Consider the following 23330-nt stretch of genomic DNA (forward strand, 5'->3'; position numbering starts at 1 on the left):
GATTGTAAGGAGAAGTAAGTGGGAGGAATTTTCAAACAGGGCATGATATAGCCAGAAAGATAAACTAAGGGGATTATTCCAGCAGTGTGAACTCAGATCTGTTCAGGGAACAAGGGCGAGGCAGAGGTACTTGCAACTGTTGAGAAATCGCAGGCAGTTGTGAGGTGCACAGCTATACAGTTCTATGTGCAAATGTGTGTGGAAATCGTGGTTTCTGCTGGCAGGCAGAGCATGAATTCACTACATGCTGCATTTGCTTATAAAAACACGGCCTGTCCTCAGCACCTCTTGTGCATTTTATAAGAGATCACCAGGTATCTTGCCTGTGAAAGCAACATTAATGAATCAGAGAGTCACAAAGGCATCAGAAGCAATCTGTCTCTTCTGGCATTTTCTAAGGAATCAACAACAACAAGTTGGGCAAGTACTTAAATATTTATGAAAAGATAATTTAACAATGGACTTCAAGGAATCTAAAATGATGTTTTATTGGCATAAATCACAGGTTCCACTTCCCTCCAGAAAACCTTCCTTTTTCCACCTCTCACGGTACGAACACTAGAAGTCTCTGCATGTCTTCATCTCTGGTGTTGGTGCCTATTTGGCCCCTCAATTCTCTCATCACTTTCAAGGAAGACACCAGATATATCTCACCAGTCTTCACCTGGCAGGCAGATTCCCTGAAGGAGAAACATAACATGTAAAACCTAGTCTTAGAAAGCTGAACCACTGCAATCTCTGTGTGAAACACTGCCTGGGAAAACTGACCTGCAAGATTTAGAGGCAGGGAAAAGAAAAAAAATACCAGACTGTCTCCTAGTCATTCTTTCCTTATATGCTGTTGTCCCTCTGGTTTGTAATGCTTCAAATAACCCAGGTACTGCAATTCAACTCCAAGTCATCATTAGTTCATGCTATTGCCATAACATCTTTCTTGCAGGATGTTTTTCCAATTAATCCATTTTTCCCCCTTTCACAGATATTCCCCAACATGTCACATTAACCAGGCCCCTCCACTCTTGACATTTAGATTTACATACTGGATCGCTGTTTCACAGCATGCTTAATTCAAAAGACAGATCCTTCAGCCACTTAGGCAAACAGCAGTATAAGACAACTATTTTCCCATTTCATTACAATTTCTCTGGTAAAGCATCAGCCAGAATGATGCATACTTCAGCAGCAAAGCAGGGCTTAACCCAGTGCTCTGGGCAACATGGTGCTCCTACAGCCTCAAGTTGTTCCAGCTCTTATTTTTATCCTGCATCTAGACCCCGCTGGTAGGCAACAAACTGCCAGGGATACTGGATCACACCATAGGCTCTTCAGAGCCTGATCTCTTCCCAATGGGAGTGAGGCACCTAAATGCCTTCTAAAATTTGGCCCAAAAGTCTCTTGTAATTTTTACTATTTAAATACAATCAAAGCAAGAAAAATTCATTCCATGGGAGCAGTGTGAAAAGGAAAGGTAGCACCAGGAGTGCCTGGCTCCCTTTTGTTTCCCTTAGAAAAAAGAGGTCTAACATTTAGCTAAGCACACAACAGCACCAGGGTGGTAAGAAGTGGAGACAAAGTTTGGCAAGGGGGCGTTGCACAGACCACAGTGTTTTAGGCTATGGATCACTTGCAAGCTAAGATCCCTAGTCTCACAATCACTGCAACTCTTCTACCCACACCCTCAGTAATACCTCAAGGAAAAGGTTCTGACATTGCTAATGTAAAAAACAAGCAAAGACCAAATATTTCCCTGTTATTATTCCCCATATACATTGTGAGAAAGTGCAAGCAAGTCCATACTGTGTCAAAAATGTTTGTTATTAAGAGCTAACAGTGCAGCATGTGGTATGTGTACAGTATTTTGTTGGACTGACCAGTTCGCTGTGTGTCCTTCCTTTCTGTATCTTGGATTATTCCACTCCTTAGATGCATAAACCAGATTGTTCAGCATGTCTAGATAGTTATATGACTTTTTGTCATCCTGTAGTACATCTGCCCTTCACAAACTGATGGATTTTATAGTTACCAACCTCTACCTGCCACAGAAGGGAAAAGGGATGCATTGTCCACAGTCACACAACACCAGGAAACAAAACCAGGCCTCATGAACTCTCACGTCATGCCTCTTAAACCACCCTGTTAGTCCAATACCTTTCTACCCTTACCAAAGGAATCTCCCAGATCCCAGTTCTGTGCATCTTACCCTCAGGCGAAACTATTTTAATGTTACCATATGTTTTTTGTAGTACTATAAAACTCATGCTCAGAGGACATCTAAACAAAGTAGTGGTTAAAACACTGCAAGCTGTCACTACCTGTCTGTGCTAACTGTGCCACAGCAGCAGTCTCCCTTGCTGCTGAATAAGTAGTAGAAACAACAGGAATTGGGAGGAAATTAAAATGGAAAAGAGTAATTGTGCTTGACTATTAAAGACCTTTCCATGGTAAAATAGAGACTTAGAACAGCATTGTAAGGATCTGCTGCTGCAAGCATTCCTCAGCTACTGGGGTTCTGTCTTGTACTATGTTCCCCAAGAGGTCAGTCAGTTTACCAAATGACAACGACAGACTTACATTGCCAACACTACGTTACTTATGGGAAGCACAAGGCCTTAGTTCCAACTCCTTAGCACTGCTTCAACAGCAGGTAACAAGTCAAAAACCATCACAAGAGGCCTCGTGGGGATTCTGCCAGAGCACACGATCAAGAATTATCAGAGTTATCTTCCTCTGGGTGCTAAACTCAGAGAGGATGTCATAAGCAGGGACACCATGCAGGACCATTGCTGTGTCCCCCACATAGACTCTCAGGGCTGCTTTACACTGTGCTCAGGTCTAGCTTTCGTGCCACTGGGGCCTGAGAACATCTGTTATCCAAGAGTTGCTCAGCAGCCTCCCATCACCTGTGCGAGATCTATGAAGGAGGATGATGTAAACCCCATCTCTTCGTCTGGACTGTTGACATTACATGCAATGGAGGGTGTGAACTGCTTTGCCTGATCCTAGGAGCACTGCCACACCTATAAACCATGGGTGAAAAATGCAGGCTGGGTAACAGGCTATCAAATAGAATAAAGGATTATTTCTTGCTGAAAAGGACTTCCTTCAGGAACAGCTTCCTGATTCAAGAACTGCAGTGTTTGGTACCTGGAGGGTACAAGAGGTGTTATTTCCCAACCCTGAAGAACAGCTGGAGGTATTACAGTAGTTTCCTGAAGTTAGATGCAGACACAGAACAAGGAAGCCATTCAGATAATACAGTAGCAAAAGAGAGTATTACAAAACAAAAAGAAATAGTGATATAAAAAAGAAGAGCTTTTCATCCACACAGGATGTTTCCTCTGAAAAAGAACTTTAAAAATGTCACAACTAACAGTTTTGCTACAGTAAACCAGAAATCTTACATTATATGGACTAAAGATTTTGCTACTCTGTTCATTTTCACTGAGGTTGTCTGGGCAATTCCACCAAGCACCTTTCAGCAAGAAGCAGTGTACCAGCTGCAGCTTTGCCAGCACCGCCTGCTCTCATCACAGCTGGGTTCTGCACACTGCAGCTGCTCCCTCGTGCCCACAGGGATGCCAAAAATTATAGCATCTCCTGCTGGAGCACAAGAGATACCCCATGGCTGATACCCTGGAAAAATACATGTTCAACTCCAGTCCAGATGTGATTGGAAGTCCACCAGTTAGATCACCCTACTCTAAAATCTGTCCTTGCACTCAGATGAGTAAGACAGATAAGAAGGCTAAGTGCAAACCAAGTAGGGTACAAGCAGTGTACGTGCAATGTGGACAGCCTCAAGAGAGCTATATCCTTGTGTAATAGACTAGGAAAGCTGATACCTTTTTCCTCTGGAGGCAGATGTAGATCCTTTCCAAACTGAGTGTGGGCAAAACTTGGCAAAAAATTCTTACATTTCATTAAAAGCCAAAGGATCCAAGTCATGATCCAACAGGCTTAAGCAGTGTCATTTGTAACAAAGCTTAGCCAGTGGCAAATACTACAAGTAAGTAGCTTCTGAAAATGTGATAAAAAAATTGCACATCACATCATACACCATTTGAAAATATCTTTTGCATAAGTTAACGTGTTGAACAATGCCCTCTCTGAAACAGCTTTTCAAAAAGTATTTGTTTCACTGAACTTACACTTTCCATTTTGTCAACCATATTCCTTTCATAAAATGAATTCATTTTAAATATTTTTAAGTTAATTTTAAAATTTTTGGAATACAGTATAAAAACCTATTCCATAAAAAGAGAAATTAATCAATTTCAAACACTACAACATATAAACTTGAAAATGCTGACATTTTTGTGAAACAGTTTATTTTGTTTTGAGCAGTTGTGTTGAGTATCATATGCCCTGACAAAGTCAATGTTAACTTGTCATTACACTTTTTGAATGAGTCAACTAATTTAAAAATTAGCTTTCTATCAACTAAAAAGACAAAAGGTCAAAATTTTGAGAAAGTTCCCTACAAGTTTTCTAGATGTGTTAGAAGAGAAGTGTAATGCTACAAAGCACCCAGTTTGGTACATCTTTTACCTTCAACTCTCATTAGCTCACAGGATCAGTGATGTGGACCTGATCTTAGTGTGGTCATTTCCATTTGCCAATGCATAATGCTCCATGTGAGAGTGGAGGGGTGTTACACCCATTTTGCCCAGATGCACCTGGACTCAGTAAATGTGCAAAACTTCCTCATCTTAATATTCTGATGAATATAACAACTCCAGCCTAAACATAAGTATCCTGTTTCTTAGCACCATTACACAAGTTTCATTCAGTTGAATTTATTAGGATTACACTAAGATGAAATCGGTGTGAAAGAGCGAAAATTAGAGCTGTTAATTCTTCTAAATGTTAACTGGATCTTCCACCTGGAGCAAAGTGCCAGTCCAAACTATTTAAAGCCAGATTCCAAGGTCACAACTTGGGCCAGTCTCCTCTTTGCAATTCACTTCAAGGACTGATTGAGTACTTCAGAACTTGGCACAGCAAATGCAGCACGTGTACAAGAGGCAGGTTTCTCCAACAAATTCACCAACGCTGACTTGTGGTTTAATTGTGGTTAAACACAGCTTTTCTTTATTATCTTACTATGTCAAGCTCTGTGGAATTCAATTAAGATATCTATTGAACTGGAGAAAATTTAAAACTGCATGCCAGTGCTGTCAAAGGGTCATAACATAATTACAGTTCTCTCCAGCACTCCACCCGCTCCTCACGCCAGCAAAACTCTCGATAAGCTCAGTAAGAGATTTGCCAGGCTGAGAGCAAATTAGTGTTGAAGTCTGTTTAGTGCTCCCTTTACCCAAAGGGCGCCCTGCCATCTAGTGGCAAGGAGATTCCAAAAACCACCAGTTTTTCAGAACAGGAACTTCATATGGAAACCTTCCCACATTGTTGTACATGTTTCAGGTTTAACTAAAAAAAAAAGTTGCAAAACATTGTACACTGTATATCACATTCTAAAGACCTATGTAGAGAGCCTCTAAGAAAAAACACACAAAGTAAAAAATTAATCTCCTCTATCTATATTGCATTGAAATACATAATATATGAGCAACTTCTGTATCTAGTTCTGTAGCATACATTAAATATTAAGTTCCTTTTTCTAGTTAACTGTTAATGAGAGATTCAAGCATCATAGCTTCAGAGAACTAAACCATTGGATACTTTTTTCTCTATCCAGTTTTCTCTAGCTAATTGCTCTAAAGCTGAAGTAGGAGTTACAGACCACATAGTGATAGTAGTCATTTAGAAGGAAAATGTAGAAGTGGAGGTGGGGGAGATTAATTAGAGGTATATAAGAATGACAAAGTACAACCACAGTATAACAACCAACTAGCTATGTCACAAACTGGCACATCTGTTCCAGAAAGGTCACTTCTGTCATTTTCCCCAGCCCCAGCCAGACATTCCCAGCCCCTGGCCTACGTAACAGCTTCAACTCACTATTGAGGATGTGCTGAAAACTCAGTTTTTTCAAGGCTGCGTGATTGCTAGTGCTGACGTGAGAGGAGATGGGGAGGGAACATGTGATGAAGGGAAAAGGAGCTGAGAGCTGTCATTGAGTCATCAGGATCCTTACGCCAACTGTGAAACTGTACCCTCAATTTCTGATCTACTATGCATTAGCGTTAACCAGCTCTGTTGTACTGGGTCTGGCTGGAATTGAGTTAACTTCATAGCAGCTCATATGCTGCTGTGTTTTGGATTTGTGACTACAACACTGTTGATAACACACCAGTCTTTTGGCTATTGCTGAACAGTGCTTGCACAGCTTTCTCTTTTTCTCATGCTGCCCCTCTCCAGTGAGTAGGCTGGGGAGGGTCGGTGCAAGAAGATGGGAGGGGACAGAGCCAGGACAGCCAACCTGAACTGGCCAAAGGGTTATTCCATACCATATAATATCATGCTCAGCTATAAAAATTGGGGGTGGGGTTGTCTTCCAAGGTAGCCATTGTAGCTGTTGCTCAGAGACCGTCCGGGCATCAGTCTGCTTGTGGGAGGTGGTGAGTGATTGCCTTTGCATCACTTTGTATTTTTCCCTTCACTTATTAAACATCTTTATCTCAACCCAAGAGTTTTCTCGCTTTTGCTCTTCCTATTCTCTCCCCTGTCCCACTTGGGGGAGAGTGAGTAAGTGGCTCTGTGGGTACTTTGCTGTTGGCCAGGGCCAACCCATCACATGCATTCAATTAGCTTTTCATAGCAGATACCACAGATAGGCATTTCAGAGCTGATGGTCCAACTCTAGTCTTATGTTCCGTTGCTAATGAAACAATGTACTGAAATGGCACCTCCAAGAGAAGGAGGTCTTTAAATATACACAAAGGAAAAGTGAGGTACAAAGAGGGAGTGAAGAATTATAGCTACTGGTGACAACCGAGACAGCTGTTATTTCCTTGTGGAAAGGTGACTGTAGGAGGTGTAGCAGAGCCTGCTGCTTCCAACCTGGAATAAGCAGTGCAAAAAAGGAATCTATTCTCAGAAGCGAACACAGAAGAAAGTTCTCTGTGAACACCAGTTTCTAAGCTGTTTGACAGGACAGTTTCACATCCCCCACAATCTTGGAAAGACTCTGGCTCTATCTGTGGGAGCAGGAAGCGGCACCTCCTCCAACCATCACCTGTTACTTTCCAGCTCAGAGTGACTCCCTTCTATCTAGGACAACACCCAGAAATGCCCACTAGTGAAATGGGCGAAATGGCTAAAGAATCCTGGGCACTCAGTGCAAGCCATCCACAGGTATGCCACGGCCAGAAAAAACAGAAGCTGGGTGCAGCTGGGCTTCCATCTGAAAGGCTTAAGAGGGCCAGCCCTTATGTAAAGGTATCTGTTGCTGTGAAAACAGACAGCAGTAAAAACCCCGTATTGGAAATAAATCTGACTTACAGGAAAGTGCTTAAGAGGAAGAAAATATGAGCTGAAGCAATATTAAGTTGGTGACTAATAACCATCATGAAGCTGATGCCTCCATGCATTCAGACAGACTGCAATCAAAGTACTATCAGGAGCTGTCAAACTCATTCCTGAACATTGTTGAGGTCTCCCTGTTAGAGATGGATGACAGGAAAGGTGTACCCAGGGAAACAACTCCTGAAGCTTCAGAGGTGTCTCTGCCTTGCTTACTTGGTAGTAGGGGTGAACTGCTCTCCGTAACTATTCAGAATGAAGTGCAAATAAAACCAAGTAATCATGCAATATTCCTCTTAAAGATATAGGATATTTAGTGACCTCTACAATCATTTGAAGCTACAGATACCACACTGCCCTGGACAAAGGACAAGAATCTCAAACATGACTGACCAGGACATGCAAGAATAATCATTCTAAGAATAATGAAAAGCTTGTCAGATTTTTAGTCTTCAGAACATCAGTACATTAGGCACACTGAGGATGGGGAGGTGGCAGGATTGTCCAGCTGTGGCTTGAAAATGAAAAATCAACTAGAAAATCCATTATTTCCCTGCCCCTTAAATAATCTCGTTACTTCACATAGTTTCCCTTATACAGAAACAGAACATGTGTGCCCTGAATGCACTTAGCTGCAGGCACTGTGAAAGAGGGTGTTTAATGAAACATTCCTAGGAAGTTAAAATTCTATCTCCCCACAGCTAGATGGTTCTGGATAAAAAAAATAATTCTTACCTGCACTCAGTTGCTGCCTGAAACTCCCACTGATTAATCACCTTTCTCTTAAATTTATCAGTTTTTCTGCGAAAAATGATAAAAAAGACAAAACAATACTAAGAAAACACAATTTCATACACATTGAAAACAAACGAGCCCTAGGTTAGTGAAAGGATTGATGTATTTTAACCAGAGATTCCATCACTTGGAGAAAGGGTCCAATTCCATTTCAAGTATGTTGCCTACCCTATATGGTAAGTGGAAAATTATCTCCTTTCCCCCTCCCAGTATCCAGCTCCAGCCCACACTGTACAGGAATGGCATAAGACTTAATGGAGTTTACAAAAATAGTGCCTTATATAAACAACATATCAGAAACCTCAAACAACAACTGAGCACAGTAGTGAATCATTTAGGACGCTTTGCTGGCATGTTTCAAACTAAACATTTACTTCTGAACTGGTTCTCTGTGGTCAGAACTTCTCCAGGATAAAGGCTACTGCACTGAGAAATACCCCAGTCTCCAGCTGAGAAGCATTAGCAAAAAATACATAGCATGAGATCCACACTCAAACTTTTGCTAACACTGCCAAACTGCAACTGCAGGGCAGATACAACGTTCTGCAAAGATGAGAGCAGGCATCATTCTGGGGTCCAGTGGCTAGCGTTTCTGGTGACCGAGGGGCAAAAGTAGGCAGTGAATGGAGCATGCCAGACACCCACCAGCTGACAGTTAGCCAGATGCCAAGGTTTCTAAGCTACCAGGGATTCTCTTCCACAAGGGATATTTCCACCTGGCTCCTTAAACCATTAATCTGTCAGCTTCATATTGCATGAGGAGTGCAAAGGTGATAAGGACTGAGGATTTCTCCACTGATCACTGCTTGTGGTTTGTCTGCCTCTGTAGAAATGCAAATATCCCTTCCTGAAATGAACTTGGTGATGCTGTCACTTTCCATACAACAGAGCCCATGAATTCTCAGCAACTCTCCTTTCACACTGTAGGACAGGTGCAGGCAGGAAATTGGTGTGTAATTCACCTGTCCCAGTGCAGATATTCACAGAGTCCTTATCTACATGTCAACTAGCTAACTATAATGGAGAGATACAGACATTGCGAACGCATGATTTTTTGACACATCTCAGAAGGTGCCCATGTGGTGGCATCAAATTGTAGGATCCTGTCCAAAGACTATTATTGTTGGGAAGAGATCCCTCTCATCTATCACAGGTGATTTTTCTGTGTTCCAAATTTCACAGACTTCAGCAGTTTACACTCACAAAGGGCTTGCAAATTAAACAAAATAAATGTGACTGGACAGATGCATACTAGAACATGGCCAAGAGTGAAATGAAATGAGACTGAACCAGGTTTGCCAACTTAGCTTCAACTGCAGTCACAGCAAATGCTGGGCTGATTCCCCCATCTCCCATTTCTCTGTGAAATCTATGAAAGAAAAGACACAATCAGATTTTACCCATTCCCACTTTTTTCAACCCATATCGTCAAATTCTTAGACTACAAGTAAAACCGATCTGTTTTTTATCTTCCATTAGAATTTCTTCTGCTGCAAATACTGATGTGGTGGAATCAAATACTAGCCAACTAAAAACGTGGGCTATGTAGAGAGCAATATGATCATGTCTAGTCAACCAGGTCCTCCTGCCACCCAGGCTGAGGTGTGAATATTGCTTGTGCAAATCAGCATCCCAGCCAGGCAATGGTATAGTCTCTCTCCTCTCTCTTCTGCTATTAGGAGCCTGGGAAAGGAAGCCAAATGATCCCAAAACTGAAGAGCAAATCAAGTGGAAAGGAAGGTTAATAGGCACTTTTACTGGTTCTTCGTCTTCCCCCAAACGGACCCAGAGTTATGGCCTGATATTATTTACCAAACAAGCACAAAAGTCCTCACCCTTAAAGCTCAGCTTGAGGTTGCAGGCCTGAATGTTAGAAAAGGGTTTCTCCAACAGAAATAAAAATATTCACTCCTGAAGGCAGAAGGAGCCAATGAACAGCCTCACAGCTCCACTGTTACAGCCACTTCCCAAAGTGAAATCACACTTCTAAAAGTCATGGATTAACTCACATATTTTGATAGAAGGTTTGATTTATTTTACCATTCATGAACTGCCTGCATGAACAAGTCACCGCAAACCTCTGCACACTGTACAACAATTTGGTGAGTTGCTGACAGGATTCATGACTAAAGTTGCTTTTATTTATCACTGTACAACATTGGTTGAGTCACAGGGATATTGATCAGTTCTGCCTTTATTTAGATTTTTTTAGATTTTTTTTTTTTTTGTACTAGTCAGAAAGTGAGAAGTTTCTTTTCTTTGAAAGGGAGCCATCACTTGTGTTCTCTAAGGCATGTTGATAGCTAAATCAAAACTCCACACAGTCGGGGAAGTACGTCAGAGGCAAAGAAATTGAAGGCAAGGATTTTAAAATCAGTATCAAAAAGTAAAAGATGAGTATCACATTTAAAGACACAAACATTAAGACGAGAATCAAGGCTTAACATTATAACATGTTTTGCAAAGAGAAGCAGTGGTTTTCCTGAATCATGTACCACAAGCCCATTTACTTCAGTAGCACCATGAAATCAGCCCAGATGCAGCTGTTATGTTCCAGAACAGAGCCCTAAACACAGCTCTTACAGCTGCCAGGGATATCTGCAGATGTGCAAGAGTTCAGGGCTACGCATGCTCCAAGTCTAGCAGGGGTGAACTGCATTAGGGCTAGGAAATGCCCCCTCCATGGCACTTCCCTCTAGTTCTGATGGAAATATCGTATTACTTCTGTTTTGCTTCCACACTGGCTCACAGATTAGCTGTGGAAAAAAAGTCCTAGACACTTCTGTGCATCCTGTACTTAAAGAATAGTAATTTTGGATGGCTACACAACTTTATTCCAAGTCCTTGTAAGTAAGGAATTTAAAAATTCTAAATAAGAAAAACTACAAAGTTACAAAAATCTGAATTACTGATGGAAATTATTTCCTCTGCATCTCCCCTGCACACTGAAACGCAAACAAGCACGCAAGAAAGTATGATTTCTGGGTCACAATATGCTTTGCACAGCCACGAGGACCTTACCAGTGCTAAAAACTGACAGAACTATTAGCTATATTCTGTTGCTACGAACTGAACTGCTAGTGAAGACATGAGGGCACATTTCAACTGGCTGAAGCACTGTATGAAATGAGAGGATGAAATAATTAATGTATTCACATACTGCTGCTTTCCTAGTTATATTTTGTTAACGTTTTGGGGGATTTTATCACTGACTTTTACGTTTTTCCCGAATCCCAACAGCAGAGGGCAGCACTACAGCCTGGTTCAGCCTGACGCCAGCCTCTGGAAAAAGACCCCGTACGGATTTTTCTGCTGTTTATCAGGAAGGTTATTCCAGGATACTTCTCTTGCACTGGGCACAGGCCCAGCAGTGAGAGGCCCTGTCTACTTAGGAGGTATCTCCGGCTTCCCGAGTCACCGCAGCTATGGAAGGCCATGGATCCTGGCTCTGTCCCAGGCTGACCTATTCAGGGGAAAATTAATCCTGCTTCAGAAGGCCAATGCTAAAATAAACCCACGTTTGCTGGGGAGTGGAGAGGTGGCAGGGAAAAGGAGCCTATGTAAATGCATGCTTCTCCTCCCCTGCTATAACCAACCTCCTCTCACCTCCATTACTGGCTGCTCAAAGCTGAGAACAACCTCCCCTGTGAGCAGTGCCCAGTAGGAGAAAGTGCACAGCTTTAGGGTAGTTCTCCCAAAAGCTGTGCCAGTGGGACCTCTTCCTCTCTGGAAGTGAGGGTGTTTTACAAGTGGAGGAAAAAGGGGAAAGGAAGAGTGGTCTGCTTAAGGGGTTTTTTATCTTGTTTTGCAGAGGTGAGGAGCAGAACAAGAGGTAAAAGTGTATAATAATAAGCTGCTGGGACCAGGACACTGCTGTCTCACAACTTTTCATCCTTTTAGCTCTGGACTATTACCCGTGAATAAGAAAGCCTGCAACTTTAAAAATGCCTCACAAAAATGAAGCATGGCATTGACAGAAATGCATGGAAGCCGCAGAGACTGTTTTCAATTACGTAAGGATCTATCTATTGTGTTTGAACTGTTACTTCTGACCTGAGTCACTGGTCTAGTTCCATACACAGAAAATGGGTGCCAGCCTACAACACCGCAACACCTGAAAGGAAAGGCAAATAATACACAAGCAGCAGACTCATACAGCTCATGGGTGACCCCTCTGTCACTATGATCCTGGAGGTAACTTAGAAGGTCCAGATAATTTATCCCAGTCTGACTATTTCAAGACTGTTTCATGTCTGGATGACTGTTCCCACAATTTCCATTTTTCCCACTATATATACTCAGAACACCCCCTCTCTTTTTTTCCCATTATAGCTGTGTGGAAGATAGAGAATAGCTCAGTTTCTTCTGTTACTCCATCTTACTATAAATGAGAAGAAATTAAATGGAGCGAAAGGACAATTCTTTCTACAGCGTTGACCTGCAAGACACTTTTACAGCATATATTCATTCATACCTACCTATAATACAACTGTACATACTATATATATTAATTTCAAGTAATATAGAAACATTTAAGAACGTATATTAATACAGTATCTTCCTTTCTTTCTTATGACCTATAAGAAAGTATTCAAAGGTCTCTTTTCCCATGGGATCAGAAACAGGCAGTCATTCTCTAGGAATCTGTTCTTATCTGCATTCTCCTCAGCGATGCAGACACTAAAAGCGTGAAAATGACTGACAGTCATCTATACAGGACTGACATTCTAAAATAACAGACATTCCAGTTTATTACACAAAATTTTTGATTAAGTTAGCAGAAGTTAGAGAAAAAGACCAGATCACTGCAAACAAAAAGGTTCAGCAATACCACCCACAGACAGAATGAAGACCACACCCACTAAATATTAGACTAAGTAAGCTAAATATGAGACTATGAGGCTAAGTATCATAGACTAACAAACCAGAACTGATCCATCAGAAACTATGCCCAACCAACAAGCAAAGCAGACGGAGGATGTTCCAGTTACTAAAACTTTCTAAGATCCTTAGCCTAACGTAATTTAAGATAGAGGCCAGAGTGGAGAGAAAGGAACAAATCTCTGTCACACAGGTCTCATGATAAACAATGCTGAGAATAATGAAAGAAAGGTGCCCATTAGGACACACTCACCCTTGTCTTCTTTAGCTCTGTCCCAGACATCACTGGGTGTTCCTGTGTCATCTGCACCCTCAAGTACTTTCTTCCCAGCCTCCACCCCTTTAGCCCCCTCTCTGTTTTGTCTAGTTTCTTTTTCTACTGGCTTTCTTCCTTTTTTTTTCCCCTCTGGATTTTGTTCACAAGGCAGAAGGAATAAACTCTGACATCTAAAGACTGTCTCAACCACTCTTCTCTCCCCTCAGAGGTATGGTTATTATCTTCAACACTGGCCTCCCAGTTGCTAAGGTTTTGGCTGTTCTGCTGATCTTTCTTTCCTTCACGCATCCATGCTGGACTTGAGGATTTTTTTCTGAAATGAATACATTTCCTTGCTTATGCTTTCATGATTTGGATAGCTTCTGATGGAAAAAATGCTGTTCTTGGCAAAGTCGTGATTAGCTCTGCTCCAGGTAGATTTAGAGGAAAATGGTTCATGTGGAATACCCACCAGCATAACAAAGGATCCCAGCTGGGAAAAAAATGAAAGTTGCTACTAGTGTGCCTATAATTTAAAAGGAATCTAGGCCCTTTATTTCACTGTCCCATTTCACCAACCTCAGCTGATCAGTTAAATCAGAATACCATATTTTCTGGAGCAATGGCCCCACTCCTTCGTCTCCAATATGACCTGAAATTAGGCTGCAGACATTATACACATCTAGTCTTAACAACTACCTATATATTGCTTCAACGTGGGGATATCATGTATACAGGGATAGGGTAAGTATATGAGCAAATATGGAAAAGTGTTACATGCTCAGGCATATCTGATAAGACTAATCTTTCTATTAACAAAGCCCCTTAGCAGACAGGCAGGTTATCTGGGGAAAAAAAATAAGATTTTTGCTAGCATAATCAAAGCACCTCAAATGAAGTAAGCTGTATCATAAAAAAGAACTCCTTTGCCAATACAAACTGCACCTCCATAATGGATGGAGAGGTGCATGTGTAGCTCTGTAAGCCAGGGGTGTGATTTTTTCCCACAGTCTTGATCAATAGAGTTATACTTTTAATAATGTGTGGTGTGGAGTTGGCCTCAATTTGCCATTTTCTTGCAAAATATAGAAAGATTAATACTTCAATTTATTATAAAAACACATCTGGCATTATAATCAATGCTATTTGAATTACAATAACCATGTATTTGTGAACTATTCAACCAACACATTGGGTGATAAGAAATTGATGATTCAGCCACTGTGCAATATAATTTGTTCATTTCTCACTTACTTGAAAATAAGCTTGAATTTCTATTAAAATTGTTGTGGTAATACCTGTTGCAAGTACGCATAACAGTGACATCTACACTTAATGCCTCAAATTGTTTCCGTAATATAAAAATATGATTACTTTGTTTTGCTATTGCAATGCAGATTATCTGACTGAGCACAAAGCTGTGCTTCAGTTAAACATATATTGTTGTCAGAAATTGTTTCAGTTTGTCCTACAATATAGGAAAATAAAATTACTGTCAGCAAGAAAATTACAAACTAGTTCACAGAACAAAGACTAGTCTAAAGTAAAATCACAGAATGAGAAAGTCTACAAAATATCTGAAGACAGGAAGAAGTAACAACTTGAGCAGGAGCTAACAACATTGCCACTGTTATTAAAAAGAAAATTATTATAATCACATGTATTGTCAGAAATAGCAGATGCAAACCAAATAAATGATCTCACTTAATTCAAATCTGTCAGCCTGAAACAATGGATTTTTAAAAGATAAAATATCCAGAACAGTAAAATTACACACAGAGGCTACTTAGCAAATAGAACCAAGAAGTAAAGATCACAAACATAAAAAGATCAACTTAAATAATTTTCTGACACTCCAAAATTACTGCAACACAAAGGATGATAAAAAAAGACCTGAATAGAGCAAAGACTAAGTACTTTCATTATCCCATTAAGACTGATAGAAAAATGTTTAGAACAGAAAGCTTGACCAAAACAGTAAAAAAAAAACCAACTAAAAAAAGCTATGAAATTCCCTCATATACACTGATTTGCACCACTGTTGTATCACTGATTCAGAAGGGTAATTACTGGTTTACATGAACATAAGAAGAAAGAACAGGTCCCTACAACTCTAAGAAGAGGCAGGCAATTAACAATATGCAGGAGTGACCAGAGCTATGGAAAGCTGAACATGAGAGCCATCACTCGAGATACTGCAGGAATGATGAAAACAGTGTTGCACTATGCAAAGAGGGCTAGGTGACCTACTAGACATTCTTTCAACCCGAAAGATTTTCTCAAGAAGGGCACGTTGCAAACTTCAAGTCAGAAAAATCTATTTTAATACTTTTTGTTTTTAATAGCTTTGCTTTACTAAGTTTGAAAACAAATCAGACCTATTTTCTAGGTCATGCAGCTTAGGCAGGTGCATCTGAATTCTGCATGCACACAACCCAGTGTTTCTCTGGTTTAGAAACAAACATAAAAAACCCAGTAGGTAAGCAGAAGAACTAGGTGAAGAATTAATTTTCCTGGTCAGGACATAAAACACAGTCAGAACGCTACTGCTGGGAAGTGTTACCTGCTAGCAGAGAGAAACTTTTATCGTGTATTATGGAAAACGTAAGAGGGCTTCCATCCATAACTTAGCTTTTCTCTGATCACATACCTACACAGACATTGTTGGTACTGTTTGCAGCTGTCATGCCCTCCAAGAAATCTGGTCAACACCATGAGAAGCATATCTCTGGGAATGAACAGGAACATTTAGAAAAGCGAAGTACAATTTTAATTATCTCTTAAAACTGATTTGAAAAAACAAAAGCAAACTACTATCTTTAGGAAGAATAAGACAAAAAAGGACAGGAAATAGAACATTTCAAGGTAGTAAGTAGGAAAACGAAGCTTTCAGTATCTACCAAACGTAAAGATTAGGACCTTGGACATGTAGGCTCTTCTTGAGAAGCAAACCTTCTTGACCTTCCCTTTGCCCTGAACATCACAGTTTTTGAATAGCTGTTGTAGAGCAAAACAATCTCCAGATCTCCTTTCTTCATGCAAAATATGTTCTAACTAGAATTTAAAAAAAAAAAAAAAAAAAAATCAGAGATCCCCTCAGCATGTATTTTTTCCTGGAAGCACAAAAACTGAAAATCACTGAATCCAAGAAGGGATATATGCTCCACCATGTAACGATGCCTGTTTGGCAAAGACTAAAGAAATTATTTTCTGCAGAGATCTACACCAAAAGTACAATATTCCTTTCAGCTGCAAAGTAGGCTTTCAAATTCTGCCGTATGCTTGTTCTGAATAAGCTTTACTGGTATTACTGCAATAAATACAATCTTGACTTTTCGTATTATTGCAGTAGCTTATGTTGCCAGCTTACAGTTTGAGAAAACCTATTAACTGTTAGCCCAATTCTGACACTCTTACTCAGTTCCTTTCCAGACCATTTTCTGTTGTCTTCAGCAGGTCTTGCCCATTAATAATGATTGAGTGAGAGCACAGTTCAGTGTGGATAAATTAATTTTGTAATAACAATGAAGTAGTGTGTGTAACACTATGCAGTTGTGCACTAAGACTTGTGCAGAATGTTACAGAATTGTACAAAATTATACCAGTTAACCTTTTCTGTTTGATTGAGGGCACCACAAACCAGATGGGAAACAGAACTTAGAAAGCAATGGAAACTATCATTCAAAGTTACCCTTTTTACATCAGTTATTTAAATACAAAACCTGATTTCATTATGTGTATTACCCCATCTACCTACTTCATGCATTTGAGCAGATTCCTACTTCATCCACTTCAGCTCTAAGCTGTGTTCCAGACTAGTACAGCAAGCTGATCCTGCTGCTGGTAAAACTCTCTCTACTTCTGGCTCAGTTTCTAACTTTAGCTCGTTGTCTTGAGCCATTAAAAAACAGAGTCGGAGAGTGAAAGGAAATTTAAAAATATATACAAACAGCACGTATGAGAGAGATCTGGCAAAACTAGGAAACCTGCATTCGTGCCTTGCTCTGCCACACATTGACAGAATGACCTTGAGCAAGTCACTCCCCCTTTCTTCGCCTTTTCTTCCAAAATACAGTCTGAGGATAATGAGTCATACTTGATATCAAAAATATATTTACTAAAAAAGAGTTAATAAATAGTAAATCAACTACTATGGAGTCTAACAGGTCATTAATTTGCTTATATCCATGGCTTGGAAACTGTCCACAATGCCTCTGATTAATGAGTTTACCATAACCTGTAATGTGTACTGTTATATTTGTTGCATTAATAATCAAGCAATTAATAGATGTTCTAGAGTAATATAAATGTTTAAGACAGCCTGTAGCATCCATTTATTTACTGTAATGAACACCTGTGACATAAAAGAAGATTTTTGTTCTCTAGGTATATTGAGACCTATGAGGAAAAATTACTTAAGTTCTAAATCTTAGCAATACTATTATTCTGTCTACAGCGTACCAAGTATTTACAGTCCTATAGAGAAGAGAAATTAATTTCAGAGTAAAGACTGTGATTTCAGTTCTTCAAACAACTAGTGTAGCAGGAATTAGTGCTTGACTGATTTGACTCAAAGCAGTCTTGTCATACCCAATACTGCAACAGAATTAAACAAGAAACTGAGGTTCTGAAAACTGTGTGAAACAATCCTCTGATGAGGAACCAAATCCTGCAGGATTAGTGCTTGATTTGTTTCCTTTCTCCCTGGCTTCCCATGCCCAGTATTTCCAGTGACCTTTGCCTTCTCCTCCACTACCTCAGAGCAGCCACTAGTGAAGTCAACGAAGCACTGAAAATTGAAAAAATTTATTAAAATTAGGTTAGTTGCTTTCACCAAGGCAATCCTTAACATGGCAGAGGACATTCAGTCAACACATGTACTTTCATTACTAGTTTAGTCAAAAGGGAATGTCAAAAACATAACATGCCTAGCGACATACCTGCATGAAGAAGAAACCAGCCAATGGACACTAGAGAGATTCTGTCTAACCTGGTTAACCCTGCTTGTGGGCTACTTCTCCACATCTCTCATCCTACCCTCTTGCTGCAACAAGTTTCTGTACTCCTCTAGTTTTCCTTCCTCGGCTAGCCTGGTTTTCTCTCTCCTTTTTTATTCCTTCAGCTGCTCCTTCTTGTTTCTTAAAAAACCTACCAGAGGCACCAAGCCCCACCTCTTATTCTGCCTCCTTTTTGCCCTTAGTGACATATGCCATTCCTCCACCTCTCCATCCCCATTCTCTCAAGATTTTACCATTGCTCAATCAGCCCTTCTTGCATTCCTGTTCTGTCCTTCTGCCCATTCCACTCCCCTTCCTTCTCTTCACTTGCAGCTGCTGGAATATACACTTCAAATATTTCCCACAGGCTTATCAAGTCTCAGTGTCCACACATCCTGGATCCCCTTGTCTGAATCTCCCTCTGCAGCTTCAGTCTCTTACAGAGACCTCTGTTTCTCATCCCATTCCACCCCTTACTCTCACACTGGGGCTGCCCTCACCATCCCCGTCACTTTTTACCTGCTTTTGAGCAGTATCTCAGCTCTTTTCCCCTCTGAAGAACTGTCAGCCAGCCAGCTCCTCCTTATCAGCCTTCCTCTGCAATTTCAGCTGACTCTTCCTTTCCTCACAATTTCTCATACTCATCCTCATGAAGCTTCCAGCCTTCACAGTGATGTCCTTGCTGACACCCTATAGCAGACACCCATGTCTCCCTGCCCTGGCCTGTCCATTTCACCTGCACCCCTCACTCAGTGTTCTACTCCCTGGAAGAGCAATTCCTTTGATACGGTCTGCAGCAACCCTTGCTTTACCCCTGATCTCTGTTGTCCCACCCTTCGTCTCTGACCTGCTCCCTCACCTGCCATGTCCTTCCTCATGTCCTCTCATTTGCTCTTTTCATTATATTAATCTCATCAGACTGATAAAATCCCACCTAATCTCAGTCCTCTTCCTCCTGCTTTACCTTTCTTCCCTAGCACAGATCTGATTGGAGATTCTCTCTGTTTCTTACTCTCCACTCCTATCTCATCAATTATGAAGTCTGGCTGCCAAACACATGCCTCAGTCTGCCTTCACCTTCTATTTCCTGGTTGGTCTGTGATCAGGTTTACTTCATCCACAACCATTTAATTGTCTCCCCTTCCAGTTGTGCCATCCTCCTAACTTTTCCTCCTACCTTTCCAAATTAACTGAAGACCTGGCTGCCTTTCACCACTTTTAATGCACTTCTCAAATACTCTCTTTCTGAACATCTTCTGCACAAATCCTTGCCAAAGGAAATATCAATACGGTACTGCTGACTTCCTGCAGGTCTAGTCCTTGTGTCACACGTTGTGTATTTTTTCTTTCCTACTCTGACTCCCCATGCTTGCCCTGTTACAACGTAACTTCTGATCTGTTTCATATCCATTTTCATCCACTTCCTCAGTTTTCTTCTGAAATTTTGACCCTCCTCCAATTCCTTGTCTTCACATTACACACAAGCTCTAATAAACAAACATACCCTATGTTGACTCCCACTGCTATTTTCAGCACTAACACTTCCCTCCTCAATGTGCTGCTTACACTTACTGTCCAGTTTTCCTCCTCTCCAGCTCAATGGAGGCTCCTAAGCCAGATAACACCAATACCCAGCTAAAATCACCCTACTATCTGCCCAAGACAAAACTCAAAATCCACACTTCTTCATTCTTCTTGACCATCTTTGTCACTACCAACCCTGTTATTTCTCCTCAACTCTCATCCTTATTTAGCCTCTTGGGGCTCTCTTACTCTCCTCCTCCTGACCACAAACATAAACCAACCCTACACAAGGAGAATTTACTACAACCCTACAAATTTTTCCTGAAAAAAACCCACATATTTCTTCTTGGTATCATGCCAATACACTATCTATCCATCACTGTCTGTGCTGGGGGTCAGGATGGTCTGACTGATTCCTTGTGCTGCCCCTTGTGTCTGCTGTCAGACTCAAGACTGCTGACTTTTGAGGAAAAGCTTTTTTATTTTGTGTCTGGCCTAGCCTCAACACTAGGGTTCCCACTGTCCTGGAAATGCAAATAAACAAAGGTACACACTACTTTGTAAAAGTTGATCTCCTGTAGTGTTTCAAGCTGGCTATTCACACATCAAAGCACAATGCAGTCAGTCACTAATCTCTTTGAAAATGTAGATCTAGGTTATTATTTTTAGCTCAGAATTTTTAGGAACAAATTCCAGTGTCTTTATGCTATGTCAGCAGTACAGAGCACCCACAAACTCAGCCTAGAAAGCCAGCTAATCCTTCCCAAGCTGCAAAGATCTAAGGAAGATGAGGCTTAAAAGCTGGCTTTCAATAATTCAGAAAGGAAAGCTTGCATTTTCAGAACTGTTTTAACCATTTCCCTATGAAAGTATCAACAACTATTCTGAATATAGAACACCAAATACCAACTAACTGTATGAAAAGCCAAAGTTCCTTTCAGTTTTCTTTTAAATGACATTTCCAGCTAGTGGAAATGCTTTTCATCAAGTCTGGTGGTACTGTTGGAGTTAGCAATAAGTTCCTTACAGGATACGTTTGAACTCCTACAGTAAGCAGCATAAAAAGCCTCACTGTCATACATAGGAAAGATCCAAAACAGGCATTTGGAGCAAAAAATCAAACAAATTAAGAATAACCCTCAGAGTAGCAGACACATGTCCCGGTCCACCCCTACTTTTGTTAAAACTGTTGGAAGCCAAGTATCTCCTGGAAATAGACATCTGGGCTCAGGGAAGGGAGAGCAGAAGCAGAAAAAGTGGCTATTCGCTTTCTATGCACTGCTTTCTTTAAATACTGGCAGTCGTGGGTAAACAGTGTTAGTGCTACAGAAATACTTACTAAACCAAAGTGCCTCTGTGGGGTGGGATGACGATGCACAACAATAACTTCAAAAACTAACTGTGATTCTTGTGATAAAGACTTTATTAAAATGTAATTTTTAAAAAAAGCAATTTAAATGAGCTAAAATGTCATTTAATAAAAAAGCAATTTAAATGAGCTAAAATGTCATTTAATAAAAAAGCAATTTAAATGAGCTAAAACAAAGATGGTGGGGGAGAGGCATGCAAAAGACTCTTTCAGGCTAGACCCCACCCACCATAGTCTCACTCCAAGCCCCCACTCCCCTCCCTCCTCAGTAGCATCCCACTGCCACTCTCCCACCTCTCACTCACCATACATGAGTCAGCAGAGTGCACACACTGAGAAGACATCAGTCTGGACAGTTGGGCAGTAACTGTGAGCACCACCATCGCGCAGGTCTGTATGAAACCAGCAGTAGAAGCCCTGAGACATTAAAAGGGATATTTACTTTCCTGTGAAAAGAGGAGGCACCAGACCTGGTGAGTGAAGTATGAGGAAGAAAAAGGAGAGTTCAAGGGCACACACATTAAATAATACTCCCCTCAACTCACAGTCTAATTCTAGGGATCCCCTATGCTTCCTGCTTGCACCTGCTTTTGGTCCTTGCTTGGGGAAAAGGTCTCTTCAGGGGAGCTCTCTTCCCCTTTCTTAGAAACTGGGGAAAGGCTCCATCTGCTCAGGATGGCCAAGGTGCAAAGGGTGTTCCTGGAAGTTAAAGCTGTCGTCCGCTTCCCAGAGCTGAGGTTCATGAGAAGAGACCTCTACCTCAACAGACCTAAGAGCAGCAGAGGGCAAGAGAGACAGCGGATCAAATTTACAGTCTCATTGACTCGTGCTAACAAACTCGTCAGCGAGAAGAGATTTGCTGTCCTGAAGAGAATGTCTCTTCATGGAACGGCCAATCTTTTAGCACCTACATTAAGATGAATCCGATTTCCATTATTGATACCATATTAACAAATCAAAGCAGACCCCATTACCCTATGCATTCCTCAGTATAACATCGTCCTAGGGGCACATCTTAAATGCCTTTTTAAGGCAAACTCCTAGGTACGAATCTACAGCTTGCTGCATTGGCTTTTGCATTAACTATTCCACGCAACAAAGTCACCCAACAGTGAATCATAAGCTCTTGCTTTCTCACGGGGCTCAGCCAGAAAGAACAGATGAGAAACAGGGAAACTTGCGAGGAAGCCATGTAATATTCATTTGAGACCCAAACGTTTCCCTAAGAACCAGACACTAAATGAAGGCAGGGTTTCACTAGAGCCTTTACTCCTCTTTTGCATCTGGTGCGAGCCAAGCGACTTCAGCATGCCTGGGCACGTGCTTCCCGGAGTCCCTTCCCCTCCCGCCTTCGGAGGGGACTGACTGCGACTCTTGTGAGGGTCTGACCTTGCAGGGTTGAAATGAGGGTACAATGCAGGAAGGCACGCTGTCCGCTCTTTGGGAAAGCCAGGTCCTGGAGCATGCCGGGTTATTTAAAGACCTCGACGCCTGCAAGTTCAGACAGCGTATCAAACATGAAGCAGCTCTCTTTGTCCTCAACCCAGAGAGGTCTAGCCCATTTCTGGGTACTGATGCTCATGAACATTGCACCACTGCACCACCTTCCGCGCTGGCTACGCATCCCCGGTGACCTTTGTTGTAGGGCACGACACCCGCAACCAGGGCACCTGCCCTGCATCCGCGTCCCCCTCACCCTTCACGGTGTGAACCCGCGCACGCACAGTCACAGCTTGAAGCAGTCCTGCTTCTTCGAGTTGACTTCAGTCAACCAGCTGACCGGTCGCTGCACGCAGCCCTCTCCGGGCAAGTTCCAGCCCCCAGCACCAGCCTCCGGCCTGCACGAAACAGTTAACGTCGCCTGAGGTACTCCTGCCAGCTTCCTTAGTCCCCTCCTGTGCCTCCCGGGAGCTATTAATACAGCAGGCACATGCTCTGACATAGCGTTCCCCGGCAGCGACCAGATAACTTTAATTTGCCCTTTAAACGTCCCGAGCCCCGCGGCCCTCGCGCTCCCTCCACAAGGGAACATGGCGGCGCTGCCCCGCGCCCCCCGGCGGGGGCGGGCCCGCGGGGGTCCCAG

General features: G+C 41.6%; 1 long non-coding RNA gene across 1 annotated transcript; it reads right to left on the bottom strand.

Annotated features, from left to right (window-relative positions):
- Positions 1–463: 463 nt before the first annotated feature.
- LOC138686214 (uncharacterized) lies at positions 464–22062 on the bottom strand. Its single transcript, XR_011325585.1, has 4 exons — positions 21832–22062; positions 21553–21664; positions 8161–8226; positions 464–680 (listed from the first exon to the last, which is right to left on the bottom strand). It is a non-coding gene; the product is annotated as an uncharacterized lncRNA (long non-coding RNA).
- Positions 22063–23330: the final 1268 nt, after the last annotated feature.

This window comes from Haliaeetus albicilla, chromosome 1 (assembly GCF_947461875.1).
Source record: "Haliaeetus albicilla chromosome 1, bHalAlb1.1, whole genome shotgun sequence".
NCBI classification, from domain to species: Eukaryota; Metazoa; Chordata; class Aves; order Accipitriformes; family Accipitridae; genus Haliaeetus; species Haliaeetus albicilla.